The 25786-nt window shown below is 38.3% G+C and overlaps 1 protein-coding gene across 6 annotated transcripts in view; it reads left to right on the forward strand.

Annotated features, from left to right (window-relative positions):
• The window catches only part of tbc1d5 (TBC1 domain family, member 5), a 551970-nt gene that overhangs the window by 27745 nt on the left and 498439 nt on the right, over positions 1-25786 (forward strand). Inside the window, exon 2 of one of the 6 annotated variants that reach the window (XM_078538527.1) lies at positions 22599-22691. The exons of the other annotated variants lie outside the window; for them this stretch is intronic. The gene's annotated coding sequence lies outside the window, so the exon portion shown is untranslated. The remainder of the gene's footprint in view (positions 1-22598; positions 22692-25786) is intronic. 6 annotated transcript variants of the gene reach the window in all.

A 25786-nucleotide genomic window follows, 5' to 3' on the forward strand; every position in this document is an offset into this window, starting at 1 on the left:
GTGTACCTACAGCACATGGACTGCAGCTGTTCAAGAAGGCAGCTCACCACCACCTACTTGAGGGCAATTAGGGATGGGCAATAAATGCTGGCCCAGCCAGCGAAGCCCACATCCCTTGAATGAATGTAAAAAATCAAAGGCTTTCAACACAAGAAGCTAGGAGAGCTGACCCTTTGTAAAATGCAGGTTTTATTAAGTCTCTATCGAAAACCACAAATGAAGCAATTATTATGTGCAGAACGTTTGGTACTAAAACTATCTAAAGCTTTATTTTTTCAAAAAGCTGCAAGGCAATAAATCTTTACTTATTTGGTAAAATAGGATGAACAGAATGCCCAATTTTAAGCATTCTTCAATATGGAAAAAGCCACCCAAAATTGTTTGTGATAATGCATTATATAGCCAACAGATGCCGTGACAATGAGCTCATACATTATGCATGGGAAAAAAAAGTCCTTTTTAGTGAGGCTTTGTTTTACAATTTATTTCATAGTTCCTTTAAAGATATAGTTGATTTATTAAATCAAGACCATCTACAACAGTAATGGATTTTGATATGTTTTTGTTGACATATTTTACATTATTTACGAGAAGATAGTGATGCATAATGGAGTTGAAATGTGTGGTACTAACATTCCAAGTGAAATGTGGAGCTTTCTAATAAAAGGGTACATGCTGGTTTATCAAGCTTATGGTTTGAAAGCATTGCTTCTGTTTTACCTTTTCTTCTTTAAGTGTCCTGTATATCTGTAAGATGCTCTCTCGGAAGTCTTTTTTGAGGCTTGGGTCTTGTTTCTCTCCTCTGCATTTTCTCTGGCAATGGTATGGTGACAGCCAAAATTATAAGACCAGATAGTTTTTTTGTAGTAATTGATGGTTAAGTATTGTCCAAAACGCCAGGGATGTCTTTTTCAAAATAATGTCACGGGATTGCTAAAGCCCACCTGATGGGCAGATGCTATTAGTTGTAGATTAATTGTTTTTAATTGTATTCAGGTGGTGGGTATTAACTGAGGCTTCATTCGGTGCTGCTATAAATAGGAACAGGAGGTGTCAGCTGTGGCTCAGTTCATAGCACCCTCACCTTTGAATCAGAGGGTTGTGGGTTCATGTCCCACTCCTGGAAAACCAAGAACTGTGATTGTACTCAAAGAGTTGCAACCTGTGACTGTTGATAACTCGAAAGAGTATAAATAGGAACAGATTGCACTTTAGCTATATCAGCCATGGCTCAATTAATATTTTTTTGCACTCCCGTTGTCATTGGCTGCCCCTCAATTTCAGGCTGACTGTCTACTCATCATTGCGAGTTTTTGCCATGGGTCATCTTGTGACTGAGCAGGCCGATTCTTGACTCGTATATCTTTGGGAACAGGGTGTCCTATGAGGTGCTGGGATCCGGAGTGCAAGATTTGCTTCTTTCTCTTCCCTGCCACCGCTCTGCTTCATCATTAAGATGTTGGGATTTAAAGCATGATGCAGTTTGATGGGTAAGTTGCCACCATTCTGAACGATGGGTAGCAAGCTCCTCTCAGTCATTAAGATCAATGCTGCTGCTCTTCAAGGAGAGCTTCAGAGTGTCTTTGAAGTGTTTTCTTTGCCCTCCCCTGTCATATTGGCCATTTGAAAGCTGAGAGAACAGGTCCTGGTAGGGGAGATGGTTTTTGGCCATCTGGACATGGTGTCTAGTCCATTGAAGTTGATTTTGCAGAAATTTTGCCTGAATGCTTGTGGAGCTGGCTTCAGAAAGGACACTAGTGATTGTTTGACAGTCCTCCCATTGAATTCAGAGGATGTGTTGGAGGCATTGCTAATGGCATTTCTCTGGCACACTTATGTGTCACTGATGCATAGTCCAGGTCTCACTGCAGTACAGGAACTTGGTGCCAACAGTTGCTCTGTATGCTAGGACTTTTGTTGACTTGCAGAGACCTTTATTGTCAAACACTCACCTTAGATTGTGGAAGGCTGAATTGGCGCAGCTGACCGATGTTTGATCTTGCCAGTGGTAGTCTTTTGAGAGAGGTGGCTGCCAAGGTGTGGAAAATGCTCAACATATTCCAGAGTTTCTTCCTTCAACATATATGGGAGGTAGAATATTTGACAGACCAGGAGTGGGTTGATATAGTGGCTATGGTACCTCCATACATTAGAGTTGCCTCCTCTGGTTTGATGTATTCCTGGAAGCTTCTTCACATGTGCTTCTCCCTGCAACTGCTCTGCCACCCCAAACTCTCCCCATTGGTTGCCCAACCTGTCCATTTGCGAGGCCCAATATCTTCCCAACCAATTGAAAAGTGAACAGACACTTTATTACCTGACTGGATGTCCCTTGATCATCAATCAAACAGTTTTTTCATCCCCATTTCCAATATTTTTATTAGTGCTGAGAGAATATTTTCAGTGCCTTTGTGATTTTCCTTCTGGGTTGCTCCCAACAGTGGCCTGGAGATTCACCTTCAATTCCTGGGAACTTGTCATGAAACTGTTAATGTATATAATGTTATTGGAAAGTATTTTTCTTTTAAAATAGAGGTTTAGACTGTGGGCGTGTCTTAATTGGATTAAAGCCAGCTGGTCTGGGCGCTTTGATGTGTACTAGTTTTGAGATGTAAGAGAGGTAGAGTGCATTTGCATTTTTTGAACAGAGCACTCGAGATATGGGGTGAAATCTTGCACCTAGCTAGCAGAGACCAAGCAACATGTTTATATTATTAATAAAATTGGTATTATGAAAGGAGTTTTATTGTTAGAAGAGGTGGAGCTCAAAGAGGCTAGTGATTCAATGAGAATTTAGATTTAATGAGCTTTGCTAGGTATAGCTTCAGCAGTTTTGAGAGTGTAGGGCAGAGACAATGTAAGATCAAAGCCTGTAAGCCTACCACTGTGTCTGCAAGGAACCAAAGTGAAAGGAACCTCATTTGAATTTGTAAGGTGAAAATGCTTTGCCTGGTGTCTGCTTAAAAATCTATGGGTTGTTGTTGCCTTAATGGAGATTAGTTTGGGAATTTGTTAAAAGTTATGATAGTAATTTGTAGCCATGTGTATATATTTAACTTGTGTAAATTTTAAAAAAGTTTCATTTTGTTTAATATATAACCTCTCGAGAACTGGTGGTCTGATTCCTGAATTTAGAGTTGCATCTCGAACATACCACTTTAAAATATAGGTTATGACAGTTGTTTAATGCTTCCCTCTGGAATTTTTAAACAACTCAGCTTTACCAAAGGCTGTCTCATAACAGAACTCCAGGATGGATTCACTTCTTCCACCTTCCAAAAATATAAGCTCATTGAAAACTCTGCTGCTTGCTTCTTAACTCGCACCACTTCTCCTTCGCTTATCACTCCTGTGGTCGTTAACTTACATTGGGTCCCATTTAAGCATACCTTGATTTTAAATTTTCTTATCCTTGATTTCAAATCCTCTCCTTTTGACTAACCTCCTCCAGCCCTACAACTGTAAGAGGTATCTGCACTCCTCCAATTCTGACCATCTGAGCATCCCCAATTTTAATTGCTCCAACATTGGTGGCTGTACCTTCAGCTGCCAAGACCCTAAGCTCTCTATCCTCCTTTAGGAGGCTCCTTAAAACTTAGCTCTTTGACCAAGCTTTTGGTCATCTGCCCTAATATCCCCTTATGTGGTTTGGTGTCAAAATTTGTTTAATAACGTTCTTGTGAGGCACATTGGAACTTTTTACTACTTTGAAGGTGCTCTGTAAATGCTAGTTGTTCTATCTACTGAGTATCACCTGATAGTGCAAAAAGTAAGTCACTTGTGGCTTGGGCAATTGTTGTGCTGAATCACAGCACACACAAAAGTGCTGAACACTGTACCGAAAAGTTTTAGAAATTAAAATTCCCCAAGGCCATGCTCTTTGCCACACCAGAAAATAAACGTTACACCATCAGAGTTTACATCTCCTTTTGAACAATTTTAAATCTATCACAAGAAACTGTACTATTGCGGTACTTCAGTTCCACCTCACACCCAATATTCCATTAGTTATATTGTATCGCTGCAGCTTAGGTCATAAAAAATACTCATATCTCCGAAGCCATTGGATTTCAGTTTTCATTTTTAAAAAAGTTTGTTTGAATAAAGTGATCGCAAATCAATGAAAAGGGCACCCTAGAGCACATCACCACCATGCTGTGTTAACTCAACGTTATTACAATTATACAGCTCTTCCTTGAGGCTTTTCCCTGCCTTGCTGATGCTCTGTGACTACAAAGATGAAAAAAGAAATATTTTTATCAAGAGCTTCCATCTCACTGAGGAGGCTTAAGGACAACAACCTGCTCTGAAAACTCTGCTCGCATTTTGACAGCTGTGACAAATTCCACCAGAGCTGCTGAGGCAATCCACAACATTCTAAAGCAATCAACAGTGTTCTAAATCGAACAACACAACATTTTGAAAGGAGTCAATTTGTCGTATCTCCCAATGTTGGCGGATAGATCTTTTTTTTAAAAAAAATTACAGGATCTGCACCTTGGCCAAAAACTAATCAGTTCTTCCTTGGGCCATACCCTACCAGGTTTCGTTGAAACCCATCTTTTAGTTTGAGAGAGATATTGTTTACAGACAAATAAACAAACAGGGATGAAAACATTACCTTTGCCCACTTTCAGTGGCAGAGGCAATAAATTCTAAAATGCAAAGTAATTAAAAAGTACCAGCTCAAATTCTGTTTCTTGAAGTGACCTGGTGAACTGGATCTACAAATCTGCAACAAACCCTTTAAATATTCATTTCGATGTCCTCATAACCTTGGAACGTCACTATAAGATCTTCTCAGCTCCATCTGCTCTAATGAGAACAATCTCAGCTTCTCCACATAACTGAAATTCCTCATTCCTGACTAATCTTTGGCTCTTTATCTACATGATGACCTTTGCTTATTATGGATTATTGCACGATATCGTGGCCTTATTGGACTTCTAGCTGAGGAGTGATGGTACCCTCCCCCTAAATGAAGCCCCTCTGCCTGGGTATAACTTTCACCACGTGCCCTCACTCAGACCTTCGAGGTGGTATGGTTCTTATCACCAAATCACACTTTGGCTCATGCCTCTCTCTGGCACCTTCTCTTCCTCCTTTGAGCATCTCACCTTTTTCCACTTCTGCCTCCTCTCATTTAAAATCTTGCTCTCTGCTGCCCACTCAAATATCATAAAAATGTACTGACCAAAATATCTTCACAGCTTTCCTCCCTCGGTCTCTGCAATAAGCAACTTCTCATCCTCAGTGATTTCAACATCCAGCTCAATTCATCATGCTCTCACTTCTGTGAATTCACTGCCCTCCTAGCCTCCCTTAATTAGCCCCGCCATATAAACTCTGCAACCACATTCACACCCACACCTTTGACCTTTCCACCTTGTGTGCCAATTGCAGGGCCATTTCTGATCATTTCATCCCATTGCTCTCCACTCACATCACCAACCCCGCCCCCCCAACCCTATTTGATAACGGTCCTGTGAAATGCCTTGATGTTTTAATACAATTGAGTTTCTATATAAATATAAGTTCTTGAATTTAAAATATCCATTTTAGTGGAACGCATCAACACCAGGTTACACCTGTTCTGCCAAACAAGATGAACTTGGTTTACTAATCCCGAGGCCATAAATTTGAGAAGTGGGTGAGGAGCTATTTTCATGTAATTTAAGATGGCACCTCGATGAGTGGATTCTGAAAGTTGGGTTGATTTTAGTCAAAATATAACAACCAGTTCTCCATAGAGCTTTCATTATTTCATAGGGCTCATTCCAGCCTGATCTAGGTAATATTTTTAAATAGCTGGTTATTATCCTCATGTCAGCTAAAACCATTCTGCTTAATCTGAAGCTGCTGAATTCTTGCTTCGTAGAGTTGAAGCCTTTTGAAAAGCTTGTATGTTTTCTAGAACAATAATTAATCAAGCTGCTTATATATTTCTGGAGGGAAGTAACTTATTTTCTGATCAAAGGGTGGGATATCAGAAAAAAGATGTATTGATATTCCGTATCATATCTTTCATAAACATCACAAAGTGCTGCATTTACAATGAATTACTTTTAAATGGAGTAACTGTTGTAGTCAGTTACCACAACCAATGTGCATATCACAAGATCCGCAAACTGCATTGGGTAAATGACCAGTTGATCTACTTATGTAGTTTTGATTGAACAGGGAATGTTGGCTCGGACAATGGGAGAACTCATTGCTCTTTTTTTAAGTTGTTCCAAGAGATCTTTAAGATCCACCTGAAGGAAAGAAAGAACTTGCAGTTATATGAAACCCGTTATATTCTCAGGACATTTGGAAGTGATTCTCAGCTAATGTATTTTTGAAATATAACCACTGTTGCAATGTTGCCAAAATCAAGGTCCTGTCCATTCTTCAGCTATGGGCGGAGGCAGAACCTCGGATTTACTTTCATTCTGCTGAATGAAATATAGTGTCAATTTTGCATCCAGTGCCTAGAACCAACACTCTCAGGTTAGGTAAGCAATGGATCAGGATATATTCACCTGCCTGGTGCGAGCATTTCAACTGAAACTACCCACAGTTCCATTTCCAGCCCCTTTCCTTGTATTCTTTTGTAGTCTTCTGAACTACTTTTTTAATCCCCTTTTAAATGATTTAATGTTCCCACTTGTGGAAAAGCATTCCATATGCTTATGAGCCTCAGCATGAAAATAATTGCCAATCAAGTGGGCTGCTTTCTCCTGGGTGGTGTCGAGCTTCTTGAGTATTGTTCAAGCTGCACTCATCCAGACAAGTGGAGATTATTCCATCACACTCCTGACTTGTGCCCTGTAGATCAGGCACAGGCTTTGGAGAGTCAGAAGGCAAGCTACTTACTACAGAATTCCCAGCCTCTGATCTGCTTTTGTAGCCATAGTATTTTATGGCTGGTCCAGTTAAGTTTCTGCTCTCCAAGATATTGATGATCAGTGATTCACTTAGTTTGTAAGGCACAGGCTTGAAGGGCTGAATAGCTTCTTCTGTGTTGTAACCACTCTATGATGAAATGAAAGATTTCTGAAATCTGAATCAGGGCAACAACTGAAGTGATATTTGTTGATAAAGGCTGAACGCAAATTATTATTGGTCATATTGTGAAAAGATTAGTTTAATGTGAAGCATCAGTGAGGCAAATCGGTTACTGGCATGCATTTGGAAAATGTTGAATTGCAATTCAGAACAAGCTGTTAAGCAGATGAATAGGAACATCGGTTCTACAGTATAGGGTACAGTTCTTAGCAGTCTAACTCAAAAACAATATTGAATTAGAATAGGTTTAGGGAAGGATGATTCCAAATCTTGGCAGACTGAATTATGAGAATAGGCTCAAACAACAAGTTTTTTAACCAGAAAGAGAGCCTATGGGAGATATCATATAAAAATAAGTCTTTAAAATAATCAAAGATTCTGAAGAGGTTAAAGTGAGCAAGCTATTGAACTTAAACAGCGAGGTAAGGTAAGGAGTCCCCCATGTTTGTTAAAGTAGCCAATGAGCAGTTATTATTTGTGGGTAGGGGAGGGGTGTGCAGAAGTGGCATATTCATCATAGAATAATCATAGACCCTAGTTAGAGCAGGTTTGGTGAGCTGCAAGGATTCTCTGCTTTTAAAACAGAAAGTGTTTCAGACACATTAGCAGCCCACACAAGTAGAATTTGACAGCACAAGTAGACTTATTGGTATTGTGCTAAGGGTTACAATTCAATATAAATTGTAATGTTTTCTCCTTTCTTCTTAATGCTACCATTAATCCTATGAGAAGTAAGATTGTGAATGTAGGTTGAGACAGAAGTTCAAACTAGACATCTTGCAGGAAGCCCAGTTGAGTAAACAATTATTTTAAATGCCATTCTTACATTACACTTGAAAAACTTATTTCTATCCTACATTTCTACCAGCCTAAGCAAATTTGTAAAAAGCTGAAAGCTAATTTTGAAAAATAATGTGGAGAAATTCTTCTCAGATTGCTATGTCAAAGATGTGGCTTTTGCTTAGGTTTGTTTCTGAAAGACGAATTTAAAATCCGCTCTTAAGGTTCAATATTTAAAAGCTGCTCAGGAGAGTGACTTCCTCAAACATAATTCCTTTTCTAAATATTTCTTTGTTTTTTGTAATAATATTTGTGTGTCTCAAATTTTCAAAAGTTAAAACCTAAGGTATACAAGTTTCTGTAGCCATATTTGCCAGCTCACCACCTAAGTCTGGTTGAAGGTACCTAATGTTGATGATAAAAGATCTGCACAAATGTTTCATTTTCTAGGCTAATATTTCTTCTCACCTAATTTTAACAGTAAGATGGGATATTGCTTCAGCTGATTTGAAGGCTATAAAATTAATTTTGAAGCCATATTACTACCAAAGAGATTGCTGCAAAACACACGGGTTGGCTTCAGTTCTAGCTTTTGGGTGTAGTTATTCGTAAGTGACATGCAGTGGGTGCTGATGCACATATGCACCGTGTGTGGCTTTTCCAAAATCGATAAATAGATTATCTCAAATTAAAATTCAGTGAATCTGAGTCTTAATTGCTAAAATCAAATTGTTTTATTTGATTAGATCTTTAAGCCTGTGTAACTTTTCCAATTTCAAATGTGAATGTTTCAAATATACAATATAAAAGACAAAACTGAAAATGAGAGTGAATTTTTGCGCTCTGGGCCTATTTCTTAAATATAGATTTTTAAGCAAGTGAGAAGCTTTGCTGTACTAATCGCACTATTTCCACAGCTTTTGATGCAGAATTATTTAAAGCTAATCAGGAACAGCAGCATATTTTCCTCAGCATCATCAGCGTCAATGAAATTGGCAGCTTTCCAGGTGGCTATATTAATACATTGATAGAATATTGTATAGAATATTTTGTGCTTTTGGTGTGACTACTTAACCTTTAGATACTGTTAAGTGGGGGAAAAAAATCCCTTTGTATTGTATTTTAATGCCATGAAATACCCACCAGAGTTTAATGCATTTTGGATCCATAAGAGAAGAATTAATGATTTGAAGACACTGACTCAGTAAATTATTTATTCTGGCCCCGAGGAAGCTGAGTGAAAGACTAATAAATCATTTGTGGTGCTACTGGTTGTCACTTCCAATTATTTTAGATGGTTTTGTGATAAACTACAGCACCTGCTAGACATCCCCATTCTATCCCTTGGTGCTTGCAATGCAGCTTGTTTTGTGATTGTCAAAGACAAGTATCTTAGAATTATTCTATCGTTACAAAAAAATATTCTAAGCTTTGGCACTGCTTAAATTCTACTTCCCCTGGGGACTATGAGTACTGAATTCTTGAAAGATTACCATGAGAAACTGTTTTAAGGAAGTGTATGTTTATATGTTTTACAAAAATAGTAAACTTTAATGATATGCAGTGGAACAAATGTTCATACTTTGCATGCTTCAAATGAAATGTGATAGTGAAAGGCAAATCAAAAATTAGAAAAGACCATTTTAAAATGTTCTATTTAATTAGATAGGCATTTTTAGAAAGCAAACTGCTTAGTACTTCATGAGTAGCAAGTTAATTTTAAAGAACTCACTTATAATCAATAAATAGATTATCTCAAATTAAAATGCAAATAGATTGGAATTTTTCTGTTCAGATGTAGTTTTCTGAATCTTGGTTGTATGAAACTTGTTGACATTGATTTCAAGTAGACAAAAACAAAATTTGCTGGAAAAACTCAGCAGGTCTGACAGCATCTGTGGAGAGGAAGACAGTTACCGTTTCAAGTCTGTGTGACTCTTCATCAGAACTCAATTCAAGTATGATTCAATTGATTTCAAATAGTACTGTGTAGCTGATAAAAACATGAGAAAAGGCCATTGTGCCATGAAGTCTGTTCTCTCTAAAGACTGTTGCTTTAATGTAACTCTATACAAACCACTTGGTCTTCTGAGGCATGTGACCAACCACCAACCGTGAAAGCTCTTAGAAGATAAAGCTTTGTAAAGTTACTTCTGATTTCTGTTGGTGCTTGGTTTGGTGTGAAGTGCCATCCTAGATGCCATCCTATTTTGGCCTATCTGATCTTGGCACAAGGTAGACAGGGAATTGATAATTCACTGTTAACCACAAAATATTCTTTTAAAAAAAATGACAATATCTGTTGAAAGTATTTTAACTTAAAATAATTGATTGTAATAGTCTTAAAAAATAGTTATGGTGTTAAGTGTTTTACAATAAAAGCCTTTCCAGTCCTTAAATTTTCAATTTGCATTTCAAATACTAAAATATTTGCGAAATTGTCACAGAAATTCTTCAGTTCAGTTTCCATCATTTCCCCTTATGCCCGGTAGGAACTTCGGTTTTTGTATTGCAACATGTTTCATCTTTGAGGTTTTTTTTACTAACTTTATTTCTTGACACACTTACTAGACTGATTTTAAGCCAGACGTTAGAAGACTCATTTAATCAGAAAGCATCAGCCTTTATGAATGTTTTGCATTCTTTGTGGATTGCTGTTCTCACTGAGTTAGCCCTATATTTTGCTTAAGATTAATTAGAGGTTATAGTGTGGGCAAGGGGAGGGTTTGGTTGGGGAAAGTGTACACTCCCACTGAGGAAAAAATGGAAAGCAGTTTGTATGGGATTTCCCCAGGAAATAGAAAAGATGCTTTTTTTTCTGAAGAGTTTTTTTTCTTATTGCCTGAAATTGGAGATATATAAATAAATCTCTGCATATAATATGGGTTTACTTTTAGTGTCCATAAGATATGAATTATTAGAATGAAGTTAAGAAATATGTGAAGCTTAACATTTATCAAGTATATCCAACAGTACTATATGTTATCTATTCTACCTAAACATGCATGTTTAAATCAGGACTTTATTCACAAGGTGATATAGTCCTTTCAGAACTTTTGTTAATGTGAACAATGTTTTTAATTCACATTATAAACAAATGAGAGAGAGACAGCCGAATGAAATACATTAGAGAATGAGACTTGCTTCTGAATTGTTCCTAGCTTTCCAATAGCTGGTTTTCTCTTTAGCTATGTCTGTTGGTTATCTCTCTGCTCTTGTATTTGAAGAACCACAGCTAATATAGAGTGTACATGATTCTGATTTCAAAGCTATCTTTGAAAAGAATTGTATTTCTTTCTTGATCGTTGCTTTATGCATTGAAAAAGTCAGATTGTCTTTATTACTTCTGACACTGGTTTTCATTCATGCTCACCACTTGCTGAATGATACATTCTGCACTTCTTTTGTGATTTGTTACTATTTTTAATGAGTAAAACAACTTATGTTTATATAATGCCTTTAATGTAATGAAACATCCCAAGGTGCTTCACAGGAGTATCATAAAATATGGCACTGAGCCACATAATGAGATATTCGGTCAGATGACCAAAAACTTTAAGGAGTGTCTCAAAGGAGGAAAGCGAGGTGGAGAGATGTAAGGAGGGTATTCCAGAGCTTGGGACCCTAGGCAATTGAAGGCATGGCTATCACTGGTGGAGCAATTCAAATTGGGGATGTACAAGAGGCCAGAATTAGAGGAGCGTAGATATCTTGCAGGGGTGTGGGCCTGGAGGGGATTTAGAGATAGGGAGGGGCAAGGCCATGGAGGGAATTGAAAACACGGATAAGAATTTTAAATTCAAACGCTGTTTAACCAAGAGCCAGTGTAGGTCAGCGAGCACAGGGCTGATAGGGAAACGGGATTTGCTGCAAGTTAAGACACAGCAGCAGAGTTTAGGATGACCTCAAGTTTATGCAGGATAGAATGTGGGAGACCAGCCAGCAGTGAGTGCAGTGAAATAGTCGAGTCTAGGGGTAACAAAGACTTGAATGAGTATGAAATTTGAAGACAAATTGGTGCAACTTAAAAACTTGCATGCCTGATGCCAAGTAGAAGACAAAATGATTAGTCTTTTTAAATGTTAAATCTCCCATCCAAGAAAATTGTGTTTTATAATAAGGTGGATACAGTATGGCTGTGACCAAAAATAAGAAGAATGCTTGAAAGCAGTGGAGCTGTCACTGAGGCTTGATTCATTGTTATTTATTTTGTTTAATTTGTTGATGATGTCCTGTACCTGAAGCTGCATTAGATATATTTATCAAAATGTATTTAATTCACTAATTTACTGTTGTTGCACTTCTGCTAACGCCCGATACATTTATGCAGGACACGAATGTTGAATTCATTAATTCCCAATTGGTCTGCTTCTGCCAAAGCCCGCTCGTTTGTATTGAGGGTGGATTGACTTATTAAATCAATTATCTGCTGGCCACATTTATTATTTATTTAATTTTTGGTTACTGTGCTGCTCCTGAAGCCCGTTGGAATAGATTGAGCCTGGATTGACGTATTAATAAGTCCTTGCTGGTGTGCTTCTCCTGAAAGCTGATTTTTAAAAAAAATTAGACTGCATTTATTTTTTAATACCTACTGGAAACCCTGCATACCCTTGACACACAGCTGCATTTAGATCGCATTTAATTCCCAACTGATTGATTGAAATTTGTCTCAAACTTAAAAGTTAAATTACCTGTATGTTCCAGTAATTTTTTAAAAACTAGAAAATGCAAGTTTACAAAATAGCTACCATTTAATGTCAAGAAGAATAGTCCTGGACGTGGCTGGGAGATGAAGTTTGAGTTACTCAGGCTGGATTTTATGCCCCTTTGCTGGTGGATTTGAATGCAGAGGGCACGTAAGATCCAGCTGGTGGCCGTCCCACCTGCCCCCTAACTGTGTGAAATTTTATGGAGGCAGGGGAGGCATCAGCCAGCCCTTGGATCTGTTGAGGCTCTTAAATGGTTAAGGGCTTCGTTTAGCTGCAGGCAGAGTTTTATCCATGGTGGAGGTGGAGGCTTATGCCATGTGGGAAGTATGTCAGCTTTATTGCACGAGCTGGTGTTCGGCAAGGGTGGGCAGGACCTCCTTTGCAGGTTCCCTGGGCCATCAAAAGCACCTCCCTTCCCAAGATCATGCCCCCACTCTCTTGAATCTGGCACCTCGGCCCTCCTCTCCCTCCTCACTGAGACCCTTGACCCTGGATTTAACAGGGCTCCTTTGTATGCTGGAACTGCAGAGCTGCCAGCTATCTGATTGGCTCTCTAGGCAGGACTTCCTCCCATAAAGGGGCGAAAGTCTCACCTTAAAGCAATTGACAGTGCTTCCAGTGCGAAATTGCTGTGGGGCAGCTGCTGAGATCATGCCCCTTTCCCACCTGACGTTTTAAGCTGGCAGGGAGGAACAGCAGCGGCTCTAAAATCCAACCCTTTGGCTCTGGCACTGAGAGGCATATATTATGGATAGCTTGAGATTTATAAGCAGGTATGATAAAGGAATGACAAAATCTCGACAGAGGAAGTAATGATGACAAAAACAAGTGCACACCATTGCATGACTTGTATTTGAAATATATCTCCTGGGGTCTTGGTCAAGGTAAGTCAGCGGATATGGTGCTCCAGGACATGTGTATAAGTTATGATGTTAAAGCCATGAAGGCATAACATCAAGGCTGCCGATTTACAGTGACCAGTTAAGCCCGATTCCATTACTCTGGAATTTTATTCTGGTGCTTTGGAAATTGAATTGCATATCCATTATTCTGTAAAATATAATTAATGGATATTTATTCCTGTGATGTTTAACTCCTTACAATTTTTATAACTGAAATTACCTTGGGTTTTTGGCAGCATTGCAGAATGACTTTGGGGCTTGGCAAAACTTGGATAAAGGCCCTGGCGTTTGATAGTACTGAAGTGGGGCTGCAGCAGTTTAACATGGGGAGATCCTTTAATCTGGATTTGCTATAAAGGTGGAATCAACAGTTTAGCAAAATCTGGAAGATGAATCATGTGTCTGTGATGTTTGGCTCCCTGGTGAATTTCTATTGTCTATCAGCAGAGAGGTGAGCTAAAAGGAATAGGTCTTTTTAAACTCAAATGCTGGAGCTTCATTGTGTGACCTGAGAAATACAATGTTTTGTGAATTGATTCATTGTTAGCTCTAAACAGACAGTCGTGATGTGGCACTCTGGATTCTGTGTATGCATGTTTATGAACATATCATTTCTAAATCATAGTGGAAGAATATAATAATGTAACAGTAAGTACAAATGAATTAGATTTTGAAAGCTCTGTTATCATGTGTGCTGTTAAAGTTAGTAATCAGAATATTTACATTTTCTTACAGCAGGGAGATAGGAACACATACGTGTCAAGGAACCAATCGTAAAACAACAAGATCCTTTAAAAAGATAGCAGTGTTGGCAGACAGGCAATTCCACATCGTTCCCCAGCCAATACTAACAAACCTATTCCTTGTTGCTCACCTTTCTTTTGATAGGTCTTGAGGTTCTAACATGGTGGCAGCATGTGTCTGTGAGTAAAACCCAAACATTTTAAATGGATTACTGCTGAATTAGATTGAGAACAATCAACTAGAATTAATATCTGAGAGAGACAAATCTGACTGAATTGCACAAAGATGAAATTGCCGCTGCCACAGCAATGAACACACCCTGCCAGCTCAGGTTGAGTTGGGAGGCTGATAATGTTGTGGAGGCATTTGAGAAGTTTAAACAAAAATATAAATTGACATTCAGTAGTTTTCTAAAATGCACTACTGAAGAGGAGAGGATCAACTACATCCATTTGTTGGCAGGAGAGAAAAGTTTAGATTTGTTTAATAGCTGGGAGATGAGTGAGGGCAAGAGGAACAACCCAGACAAAATTTTTCAGAAATTCAGCACACATCTCCAGCCAAAGTCAAACCATCAAATGCACCAAAATGAATTTCAAAGCCTGAGGCAGGAACCAAGTCAACCTGCTGACAATTAATGAGATTGAGAATAAGCCAGCAAGAATGAAGAGAAATGGACGAAGGGCTGGTAGATCAGCTCATTTGGGGCTCTGCACACTCTGAAATAGAAAAATCCCTGGACAGAACAAATTCACAATATCGCAGGCTGGAGACACCAGAGGACATGAAGCCAGAAGTAGACAGTTGAAGATACTAACTACCCAAAAGGCTAGCCTTCAGTTAAAGCAGGGGAAAGGCAGCAGGGTTGATGCAGTGAAACAGCAACAAAAGAATGTACACCAGACAGAGAAAGATGTGTAAGAGCTGTGGATATTTAACAGACAGAAGGAAATTTCCTGCATACGGATCAAACTGCAGAACTTGTGGAAAGCCCAATCGTTGGGAAAAGATGTTCAGAACAAAGAAAAAGGATGATAAACGAGTTACCAGAGGCGAATGTGAAGGAAATGAAACCAAAACACCTATACCCTGGAAGATGACAATGAGTTTGAGGATACAATTGACATAGGAACCACACAATTGCATGAAATGTCTGAATGTGACAATTCCCAGAGAAAAGAAATTCACATTGCTATTCAGATCAGGAAGGTGGTGAGAAATAAGCTCAGAACCAAAAATCTGAAGCTGAGGCTTGATACTGGAGCACCGAGTGACATCATTCCATTTAGACGATCCCAGAAGATCTTTTCTGAAAATTTTAAAGAAAATGGGTACCCAAAAAAAGGTGCTCTGAAACCGAGCAATGCCATGCTGACGACATATAGTGGAACTGAGATTCAACAGCTAGGAACAACCCAAATCCAAGGAGGACACAAGCAAAGAGGTGTTCTATGTCACAGAAACAGAGAGTCTGCAAATGGTTAAGTCTGACAGGTTAAGTGAGTGGGAGAAAGTTCGGCAGATGAAGCATAATGTGGGAAAATATGAACTTGCCCACTTTGCTAGGAAGAATAAAAAAGCAATATACTATTTAAATGGAGAGACATTGCTGTCAAATTGCAGAACTCGGTGGCATAGAGAGATCTGGGTGTCCTGGTGTATGAATCGCAAAGGGTTAGTATGCAGGTACAGCAAGTGATTATAAAGGCAAATGGAATGTTGACAGTTATTGCAAGGGGAATGAAATATAGAACCATAGAAAAGTTACGGTACAGAAAGAGGCCATTCAGCCCATTGTGTTTGTGCCGTCTGAAGAAGAGAAGAAAAAAAGCAGCCTATTCTATTCCCACCTTCCAGCACCTGGTCTGTAGCCTTGCAGGTTACAGCACTTCAGTTGCAGATCCAAGTGCCTTTTAAGAGTCTTGGGTTTCTGCCTCCACCACCAAACCAGGCAGCAAATTCCAGACACCCACCACCGTCTAGGTAAGAAGTTCTTCCTCCTGTCCCCTCTAATCCTTCGACCAATCACCTTAAATCTGTGCCCCCTGGTAATTGACCTCTCTGCCAGGGGGGAACAGGTCTTTCCTATCTGTTCTATCTAGGCCCCTCGTAATCTTGTGCATCTTAATTAAGTCACCCCTCAGCCGCCTCTATTGTAAGGAAAACAACCCCAACCTTTCTATTCTTTCCTCATAGCTGCAATTTTCAAGCCCTGGCAATAAATTTCCTCTGTACTCTCTCCAGAACAATTATGTCCTTCCTGTTATGTGGTGACCAGAACTGTACACAAAATTCCAGCTGTGGCCTAATCAGTGTTTTACACAGTTCCATCATTACATCCCTGCTTTTGTATTCAATACCTTGTCCAGTAAAGGAAAGCATTTCATATGCTTTCTTCACCGCCTTGTCCAACTGTCCTGTCACCTCCAGGGACCTGTGGACATGCACTCCCATTTCTCTCACTTCTTCTACCCCTCTCAATATCCTCCTGTTTATTGTGTATTCTTCAGTTTTGTTTGCTCTCCCTATGTACTATAAAAGTAGGGAAGTTTTACTGCAGCTCTAAGGGCATTGTTGAGACCACAATCTGGAGTACTGTGTACAGTTTTGGTTTCCTTACTTGAGAAAAAGATATAATTGCATTAGAAGCAGTTCACGGAATGTTCACTCGAATCATTCTTAGGATGAGGGGCTTATCTTATGAAGAAGGGATGAACAGTTGCGCCAATACCCAATAGAGTTCAGAAGAATGAGAGGTGATTGTATTGAAACATAAAAGATTCTGAGGGGATTTGATAGGGTGGATACTGGGAGGACATTTTCACTTTTGGGGGAGACCAGAACCAGGGGACACATTTTAAGAATAAGGTCCACCATTTAAAATGGAGATGAGAATTTTTTCTTTCAAAGGGCCATTAGTATATGGAATTCTGTTCCCCAGAAAGCAGTGGAGACTGGGTCATTGAATTTATTCAAGGTAGAGTTAGACAGACAAGGGAGTCGAAGGTTATGGGGGACAGATTGCAAAGTGGAGTTGAGACCACAACCAGATCAGCTAACATCTTATTGAATGGTGGAGGAGGCTCGAAGGGTTGAATGGTCTCCTGCTAAGTCCTATGTTCCTACTCTGCTGGGGTTGTGTATTTGCAAAGAGCTGCAGCTGATCTTAGTAAACCATGAGATGAAGGAGGCATCATCGAAGGTTGAAGGTGGTACACACATTGAAAAGCACCCTTCAATCAGAAGCAAAAAAGTGTTTGCCAGAGTCAGAGAGCCTACTGGGACCACAAGACATAGCTCTTAGTAACACAAGTTAAGATGAAGAAAGATACTGTCTGCCTGTCTCATACAATCGTGCTCACTCAGTCTCTACCTGTACTTACTAATTTGAATGCTTATGTTTACTATCAACATAAGGCAGATTAGAATTGCATGATACAATAGAGCCAGTTTGCTTTAAAATTCAACAAATACTATTTTTCTTCCAAAATGAATTCAAAGATAGTGAAAGACACACTCTTCTCTCACAATGCACATTTCTAAAGAACACCAAATCTACAATGTGTATAAAATTAGTAGAACATCATGTCTATAATGGCTACAGGAGCAGGTCAGAAGCTGGGTATTCTGCAGTGAGTGACTCACCGAACTCTACCATCTTCAAGACTCAAGTCAGGAATATGATGGAATCCTCCCTACCTGTCTGGATGAGTGCGGCTTCAACAATACTCAAGAAACTCAACACCATCTAGGGAGAGGAAGCTTGCTTGATTGGCACTCCAGCATCTAAAATGTCCACTTCCTCCACCATTGGCACAACATAATTCTGTGTGTACTATCTACGGGATGCATTGCAGCAACTCCCCAGGGCTTTTACCATCCAGAAGACGAGGGCAACAGCTACATGGGAACATCACAACGTGCAAGTTTGAACCCCACCCCCCCCGCCCACACACCTCCAAAAGACACATCATCTAGACTTGGAAATATATCTCCATTCCTTGATTATCACTTGGTCAAAATCCTGGGCCTTCCTCTCTAACAGCTCTGTGGGTACGCCACATGAACTGGAGCGGTTCAAAAAGGCAACTTGCACTACCTTCTCAAGGCAATTACGGATGGGCAATAAATGCTGGCTTTGCTAGTGACACCCACATACCATGAATGATTTGTTTTTAACTGTCTCTTTTTGACCCCATTTATAACTATAAATATTAGAAACTTCACCTGAACAAAGGTTTTGAATTGTTCCCTAAATCTTTATCAAATAATCTGGGAAAAACAAGTGTAGAAACTGTGAGAAGCTTAAAAAAAAATTGCATCAATATAAATAACTGAATATCCCTGATGCACTTTGGCAAATTAGGTGCTTGGCACATTCTTAGATTGCACAATCAAAATTCAGCTCTTAGTATCACAGCTCTGGACAAAATATCAAGTCCAAACCCAGGATTTTGTAAGCAGATGTGGCTTTCAAGTAATAACTTAAATGCAAGCATTCAGTGACCTAATGGACAATTCAGTGGATATATTCAATCATGTTGTGGTGAAAGTTTTTTTATTAAATTAAACATTTTTTACTTATACCCTTAATTTGGACATTAGAAAGTTCAGCTACTGAGGGAAAGAGAGGAAAGTTTTTCAGAGCATTTGTTCTGTTTTGTGGGAGAATGATTATGCAGCACCACCTGATGGCCAGATTATGTAATATTATAAGTTTACATGGATGGTTTCCATTATAAATACAGTCAAAAGAATTTATAATGAAAAAAATTGACAGAACACTAACAATGTGTGTGAAGACGCAAGATATAGTCCTATATATTTAAATTTTTATTCAAGTCTTAATCAAATGATTATTTTTAATTGTTTTTCTTTGCACGGTTAGCACTGAATTCTTAAGGCTTGAAGAATTCAATTAAATATAACAGAAGTCAAAATGCCCTGGATTAATTTAGAAATTCATTTTTTTCTTTAAAATATCATGGTGGGTAGATTTATGTAATAAACTAACCTTGTATTTGTAACTTTGTTTCAGTTTTGAAGTAACACTTTGGGGTTGTGTTTTTATGATTTTTAAATAACTTTTTCAGTCCTAAATTCTTAGATGCCCTTGATAGCATAAAGTGATTTGTAATATTGAAAAATATTTAACAAATGCCTTCTGTTGGAAAGGAGGCCACATGAGATGGGCCAGTTTCATTTTGCATTTATGATTTCTAGGTGTAATGAAAGGGTTTGAAAATATTGTTTAGATTCAGTTATTTTTGACCAATCACCTACATAACAATATATGACTCATCTACATTGTGTACAAGTCTCATGCAATTGAGCACATGGAGTCTACCGTTAAGAATCTACTCTAAGAACCTTCTATTGAAGGCATATTATCTTGGTGCCAAGTTAATCTCAAACCTTGTTTATCTCTTAACTTCCCCCCCCTCCCCCCACCAATCGAAAAGAGGATAGTTATTAGTTGCATCTGTATAAATTACAGTGTGGCTGTGTATATTATCATAGAGACACAAAAATTGTTCAATTTTAGGAATTACCACTAAAGCAAATTTCAGCTTTTGTCTTTAATATATCAAATGAAACTATTTGATCCCATGTGTGCAAATTTTCTGCTCTTATAGTTCCAGGATTAATTATACATATAGCAAGAAATGAGTGTCTTCTTTTGAACTTGAGGCTCTAATTCATTGCCTATTGACCTCATCTCAAAAATAGAAATTACATTGTACTCTGTATGTTAGTCTGTATCAGAGTTTCAGAATGAAATCAATTTTGTTCCAGCTCATACAACATATGGTAGTTAAATAAACTATTTAACGGGATTGTGAAAGTAAATCCAAACAAATAATCTTAGATACACCAAGGCAGCAGGAAAAGTTTACAGGTTCGGTGTTATGAAGGCCTAGCTTGGGACTAATTGCCACAAAGTATTTCTTAGCGCACACAGTGATCAGCAACTGGAAGAGGTTGCTGGGACGGGTGGTTGGGACAGCTGTAAAGGAAGCAGGTTTGGTATTTTGGACAGTTTGTCCAAGAAAGCATACAGGGCTTTTCTCAAACTTGATTACTTCTGTGTGCTATAACACAGAAGAAAATGGACGATTGACGACCAGATTTCAGAGTTGACTATAGTTGATAATCAATTCATCCCCTTACAATTTGGTGAGCAGTTTTGGCATAAACCAAATTGCTGACATTTGTTACAAATTGTATCAAAATTCACTCTTACCTTTAGGATAACTATTAATTTTGTCTTTATAATGCACGCTAAATTGCAACCTTTTTATGTTGGAAAACCATTGACCCCTTTGAAGATTTAATTGATAATAAGGGGCATGATAGTATAGTTATGTAACTAGAATGGTAATCCAAAACCTGGACTGATAATCCAGTTGTGATGGACAGTTTTAAAGCTGAACCTTGGCTAAACAGGATCCTTAAAACGACTCAACCTATGTCTATGTGACCCTAGAACAAAAGAAGCCACTTTGCAGTTTCAGAAAACTTGCACCTCGTCATCCCTCAGGAGCCACTAACAATCACCTGTTGACTGCACAGCTCAACCCTAAAGAGAGCTATACAAAGGCCATGTGCATTTGATAATCCAGCTAGCCCACAGGAGACAGAATGCCTCCTAAGATAAAGGCCCCTAAAATATTCCCTTCAACTCATGATGGCTGGGACGTTTAGCAGCCTTTGAAGCTCAGCCAAATTCCAGACGATAAATATACATCCTTGGTTGAAGACCTGGTAGCGAGGTGGGGGTCATGTGGCCTAGGTCTCTGGCTTGTTGAACAAGGTAATATAGCCTTGTTGAGCTGAATAGCCCAGTCTGCTCTTTAACATCTGACTAGCAGCCTCATGGACAAGGAGCTCTTCCCAGGTTGAACACCTGGCCCCATCTACGCTGCTTCGGTTGAAAGTTCTGTGCCATCGCCTACAAAACTGATTCACCCCTGTGTGCCTGTCTCATCGTTGAAGTCAATTCCACTGGAAAAATGAATTATACTGCCGACCTCTGTGAAGGTATACCTCATTAGACTTTGATTCTGGACTCTGGGACTCAGGTGAACCAATATTTATTTTCTCTGCAGTCTCTGTACTATAAAACCTTCTTTTCTCTATCCCTCTCTTTACTGTCTTGAATGTGGAAGTGACATTGCGAATCCTCGTTCGCGCATTTTGAATAAACTAATTTGAATTTCGAATGCGAATAAACTAACCCTTTGAGTTCATTCTATCTTGAGTTTGCTGTGGGGTTATTAATAGAGATTTGGATCACACAAAAACCGAGGAGTTGGGGAAATATGCCACTGCTTATAAAGAGGGAAACAAATCAAAACACCTTTCTGTTTACGGACAGGTGGTAAGAGGAGAAATTAGTGCTGTGTAAGTTAACCCCCCATCTCTCCGTAACAGTGAATGTGAATTTGAACACCACCATAAGTGTTTGAGAATTTGAATTCGATTTAAAACATCTGGAAGTAAAAAGCTGGTTGATCCTTAATTGTCCTTTGAAGTGGCCGAGCAAGCACTTGTATGAAGGTCGACCACAGCCTTCTCAGGGATGGACAATAAATACTGGCTGTGCTAGTGATGCCAACATGCTGAGGTTAAATTTTAAAAAGCTAGACAGTAGCAATGTTACCTCCCTGGCAAATGGGATATGTAATTTCTGTATGTAGCCTCACGATTGATGTAAACCATTAATACATAAAATACATGAGGTATAAAGTGGAAGGATTATCTAAGAGATTGCAATAGAACTGAAGTAAAACTTAAGTTATATATTTACTGTTGTGTAAAAAGAAAACATCTTAAGTATTACAATAAATGTCATAAATTAATTTTATTAGTAAAATAGGTCTTCCCAAATCTTTGCTATGTTCTCTACTAGAATTGAAAAACCGATTTAATGCTTTAAGCATGTGCAATGATTAGAAAATTATGTTGTAGTGATATTATTTATTTAAAGCAGAGCTTTTTAGCTGATCAGGTTTTTCATATTTAATTTGATTTAGCAAGCCATAGAGACAACGTAGTGCAATTTCCACTTAAAGTAGCATTGCTCTTTTACATAACTTGTGTGGTAAGTGAAATTTGAATAATTTGGTTGCCTTCCTCGGAAAACCTCTGGAGGTTTTATATACTTTTTGAACTTTATTGCCATTTTTTCAATTATAATGTGACAGACCTAATGAAGATTTTGCAAATACAGTTCATTTAATCTTTCAAACTATACAAAGAAAAGCTGTGTATTGAACATCATTATAGTATTAATAAAATGTGAAAGAGTTTTTAAAAGCCTTTGGGAGTTTGGTAAATTCTGTATTAATATGTAGAAATTTGTAAAATATTAGAGTCTCAAAAACCGACTTGAAAGTATGTTTCATTGCAGATTCTGAAAATACAAATTCCAGAACAAATGAGGGGGAACAGAAAGAATGGAATGTTTTTACAAAAAAATGAAGTTTCCATTAAAGTAAACAAAGTAGGCTGATGCTGCTCTTCTATTTGTGCTCTCCCTTTAAATGTGGGTGCTTTAATAAACTGGCAGCTCACTCCCTGATTCTGTTTACTATGGGTACTGCCTTTCTATTTGGGCTTTGGTTCTTCAAAGTTATAGTTTTTTATATAAAGTTGAGTACTCACTAAAATTACATGAAAACATTTGCTTTATACAATATTAACTTTCAGCTTCTATGCCCCTACATATTATTAGATTTTTATAGTAATGGTTTCTGAAAAATGCTATATATTGTAGTTGACTCCTTTTGTTAAAGGTCTTCATCATTCAACTGCATGCGATTCTTCAATTTTGTGAAAGGCTAACTGAGTTGTATCAAAAATGTAATTACTTGTAACATATAGTAAATCACCATGTGAAAGAAGAATAAGATCTTCCTTGGTTCTGGCATCTTGGTTACAGCCAGTTCAGTTGTTTAAATGGACAGTGCTTGTAGTTCTATTTCCATTTGATAGATACTTGCTTGGATTAAATAATGATGCAAAAAGCATTGGTACAGGAATCTAATTTAATATAATTATGTGTTTGACTCTACTGCTTCTTCACTAAACTGGCTTGCTGCCGTGCTACTACGGTGCAATCCTATTAATGCCACTTTCAATTTGCCAGTAAAAGTAGGGATAAGTAAGAAGTGATAAAATGGGATTTCAGTTCAACACGATACTCATCTTTTCTACAGGTTTCAAAATGAACTATTGTGCAATAAAATATGTAAATCGTTTTTTGTTGAAATTGGTTACGTGGCATGTGACAAACATGAAACAGTCCTGTCCATTTTTCATCTGGTAGCTACTCTTTGAAAACTGGTCAGAATCTGCAATATTTTAAAAAGCCACCTGCATTCTTAAATTATTCATAAGTTTGTTGTTAAGTCTCCTTGGTAACAAGCTTGAGAGTGGGGCTAATACCGTTTCAGTTAGCAGATGCAAGTTTTGGGTGGTAATTAAGTCTGCTGTTCTGTAAATAGTTGTGGGCCACTCAACATGAGGTGTTTGACATGTTTGAAACTGGTTAAATTGGTGCATGCTATTCTTATGATGTGGGAATTCATGGATAAAAATGAACTGCAGCAAATTGATAATCTTCACTAGCTATTGTTTCTTCTTTTTGCTTTGCCATTTAGCGTTGCTAGTCAATTTGCAGCTAACGAAGCTTTGGTTGTCACTTGCCAGATGTATTTGTCGTACCTAGTTTCTTGTAAACCATCACTGCAACTGTAGAATGTACAGTTTTGTGTAGCTAAAATCAAAAATTTGATGTACTGGGCTATAATGATTGGCAAATAAGGTCATTTGTAGGCTGCATCACAGGTACATTATTGAAATATGTATGGGTTATTTTACTTGATGACTTAAAGAACTAATCATGATCTTTCTGCAAGATATTGGTTAAAACACAGTTATCTGGATTCGTATTTAGCATTTGTTTCTGCATGAGTCAGGTTGCATTTCGAAATAGGAAACTACTGATGAAGTAATAGAGTATTTATAATTTTTTGAGGATTCAATGTTGTTGTTTCCAATGAATATAGACGTTATGATCTGGTGGTATTTTGAATATTTAGGTCATTTGACAATACTGACTGACTTTACTTTGAAAAATTCTGAAGTATCAGATCTTTGTATTGTGCCGGAAATGTGAATATATTGTTTTTTAAATTTGTTTGTGGGATGTGGGAGCTGCTGGCTAGGCCAGCATTTATTGCCCACCTCTAATTGCCCTCGAGAAGGTGGTGGTGAGTTGTCTTCTTGAACCGCTGCAATCCATGTGCTGTAGGTACACCCACAGTGCTGTTAGGGAGGGAGTTCCAGGATTTTGACCCAGCATCAGTGAAGGAGCGGCGATATAGTTCCAAGTCAGGATGGTGAGTGGTTTGGAGGGGAACTTCCAGATGGTGGTGTTCCCATGTGTCTGTTGCCCTTGTCCTTCTAGATGGTAGTGTTTGTGGGTTGGAAGGTGCTGTTTAAGCAGGCTTGGTGAGTTTCTGCTGTGCACTGTGGTGGAGGGAGTGCCATTTAATGTCAAGGGACGATGGTTAAATTCTTTCTTGTTGGAGATGGTCATTGCCTAGCAATTGTGTGGCACGAATGTTTCTTGCCACATGTCAGCCCAGACCTAATATTGTCCAGGTTTTGCTACATTTGGTCATGGACTGCTTCAGTATCTGAGAAGTTGTGAATGTTGCTGAACATTGTGCAGTCATCGGTGAACATCCCCACTTCTGACCTTATGGTGGAAGGAAGGTCATTGGTGAAGTAGTTGAAGATGGTTGGCCCTAGAACACTACCCTGAGGAACTTATTGGGAAATAATTTTTTAGTTAATTATGCAATTCCAGTTGAGACTTTTTCTTTGAGCTGGATTAAACAGAATGCAGAGTTGAAGACTCAATATAATTTAGTGCAATTGAGAGAAGCTGCTTGAAAGTCTGGAAAACAACTACATGAGACTAGACAATGATGTTGGGCTACATAGTTAAAAAGGATAAAAAGTGAGTTCTTTCAGCCTCTAACAGTACCAGTACTTTGAATATGGATTGCAAAGGAGCTGCCGACTGGACTTGAGGAAAAAGTGTCATTGAAAATGGCTTTCTGAAATTTGAAAAATGAATGTGTATTTACACTTATGAAGTGGTCCTGGCCTAAAGTGCATGTCACATGTATGATGCTGCAATTCTAGAGTGCAAAATTGCATAGGAATGTATGAAATTATTTTTGTATCAAAATATTGTGAAAGAACTTCCAACTCTTCTAAACAAGAAGAAAAAAATAGTTTCTTATTGGGAGTAATCTCGTAGGTATTTAATGATCTGTTATGTGCCAGGACACAATTTTCAGTTGCTTTATGTCATGCTTAGTTCTATCCTAGTAAACATGCATGTTTTTCTTCCACTTATTGTAAATGGATCGGGGCTGTTTGATTAAAAATATTTTTGTTGTAGACATGGGAACTGAAGGCTCTTATACAGTTGTGAAGATTGACACTGGTGACTTTGGTAATTGTAACAGATCTGTGAATCCATTAAGCTCCAGATGGAACTTTAATCAGGGTTCTGATTGA

This window comes from Cetorhinus maximus, chromosome 3 (genome assembly GCF_964194155.1).
Source record: "Cetorhinus maximus chromosome 3, sCetMax3.hap1.1, whole genome shotgun sequence".
NCBI classification, from domain to species: Eukaryota; Metazoa; Chordata; class Chondrichthyes; order Lamniformes; family Cetorhinidae; genus Cetorhinus; species Cetorhinus maximus.